This window comes from Orycteropus afer, unplaced genomic scaffold (genome assembly GCF_000298275.1).
Source record: "Orycteropus afer afer isolate SDZICR_OR568_19922 unplaced genomic scaffold, OryAfe1.0 scaffold00025, whole genome shotgun sequence".
In the NCBI taxonomy this organism is placed as follows: domain Eukaryota; kingdom Metazoa; phylum Chordata; class Mammalia; order Tubulidentata; family Orycteropodidae; genus Orycteropus; species Orycteropus afer.
Genome location: NW_006921612.1, coordinates 19,363,085 through 19,365,423, shown reverse-complemented (window position 1 = coordinate 19,365,423; position 2,339 = coordinate 19,363,085).

Below are 2,339 nucleotides of genomic sequence, written 5' to 3'. Positions count from 1 at the left end.
CCCCCCCAGGAACGCTGATGTTGTTCACCAATCTTTATCTTTCATCTCTTATACAGCAATGGGCAAATGAGTACTATTTTCCCTACAACTCTATCTACACCTACTCCTACAACCCTGGGTTTCATAAGCTTCACAAGAGGGGACAAAAATGTCTATGGAAGTTTATACTCATCCACATTTGGAAAAAGCTGATAGCTGCACTTACTGAAGGAAGTTATAGTCAAAATTATGTTGCTGATAAGCCTTCCAAAGTGGCTAGATTTTCCAATATCTATCAGTTTGGGGTTCAGACATTAAATCAGTACATAATGAAGGCAGGACAATCCTACTCTTCTGGTTACCTTGTGCCACTCTTACAAGAATATACCACAAATGGGATGACTTGAACAAATAAGAATTTATTTTCTTACAATTTGGGAGGATTTAAGTCCAAGTTCAAAATGCCAGGCTCTAGGGGCTTGGTCAAAGCCCCTCAACCTTGAGCTTTAGCTCTGCCTCTTGTTCCTGGCCCACTGAAGCTGGAGGCTTTTCTTCACTCACACAGCTGCTGGCTGCTGAGGCTGACAAACCCAAGGTTGACAAGTATAAAGGCACAGACCCAGTGTTACCAAACAACATGGCAGGCCACTAATTCAAGGTCAGATAAAGTCTCAAGATTGGCAGGGCGTGGCAGGCTGTTGAATATTGACTTGGCTACATGCAGGGTTCAAGCATGCCAAAAAGCTAGAGACCATTCCCAAAGCTGTTTCTTATGTAGGGGAAGCAGACCAGATCCCTAAAGCAGCTACCCAGCTGCTCTGATAGATTCCACCATGGAGTTGATTACCAATCTTATGATGGGGAATAACTAACCAGCTGCCCAGCCACTCAACCAGGCCCAGCCAAGTTGACACATAAACTTAACTACCACACCTACTAATATAGGTTTATTTGTATTTTATTTCCAACTGTAGGGGAAATTTAACTCTATGCATAAGGGGCAGAGGCTGCTTAAAAAAATGCAAAAGAACTTGAGGAAGGGCACTATCAACAGCTACATTTTACTTCCTTCCTGATACGTGGCTCCCAACTGTAGGCTTTGGGGCCCAGAAAGTGGGAATGTGACAATGATCTTCTGTGAGAAGTTGATGGAGCTATATGTGCAATAAGGCGTTCTGGTGGTTTAGTGCCTAAGCATTTACTGCTAACCAGAAGGTTGGCAGTTCAAAACCACTAGACACTCCATGGAAGGAAAACTGGCAATCTACATCTGTAAAGATTTACCACCTCAGAAAACCAAAGTAGGTCACTGTGAGTTGCAATCAATTTGAGAGAAATGAGTGTTTTTTTTTTTTAATATGTGCAATAGACCTTTTCAACAGGTAGGAAAAATATTTTACCTCTGTATTCTAATTCCTTTAAATCTGAATAGGTGTTGAAATTACACACACACATGCACACACGTATATAATTATTAATGAATCTATAATAGCCTTTTGTAATCATCTATTTCCTGATTCAATAAGTGTTAAGAATATAAGTATTATTATGTAGAGCTCATGAAATTTTTGATGCTTCAAAAATTCCCCTAAGCTTCAGAAAATTTAAAAATTTGGTTGGAAAACTTAGAGTTGGCACTGCTCTGAGTGCACCAAGATCACCATCTGATTCTGATTGGCTGATATTGTTGGCATGCTAGAAGAAAGGAGGAGAAGGAAAACAAGGGTGTCTGAAGATAAACAACAATGTTTGTGCCCACGTTAGTAAAATAACATAAGATTGTGCTTTCTAACCAAATGCTTTTGATTGGTGAGTGTTTTGGTTACCTAGTACCCCTCTGACAAGAATATACCACAAATGGAATGGCTTGAATAAATAGGAGTTTATTCTCTTACATTTTGGAGGCTTTAAGTCTGAGTTCAAAGTGCCAGGCTCCAGGGGCTGGGTGAAGCCCCTTAACCTTGGGCCTCAGCTCTGTCTCCTGCTCCCAGCCCACTGAACCTAGCAGCTTTACTTCACTCAGCTGCTGGCTGCTGAGGCTGACAAGCCCAAGGTTGACAAGTAACAAAGCAAAATCGCAGTGTTACCAAACCACACGGCAGGCTATTAATTCAAGTCCACTGAAAGTCCCAAAGTCAGCAGAGCATAGCAGGCTGCTGAACCATGACACAGCTACGTGAAGGGTTCAAGTATGCCATAAGCTAGAGACCATTCCCAAAGCAGCGGCTTACATACAGGAAGCAGATCACATCCCTAAAACAGCTACTCAGCTGTTGTGGTAGATCTTACCATGGAGCTGATTGCCAGTGTCATCATGGGGAACAACTACCACCAGCTGCCAGCCACTCAGCTAGGCCCAG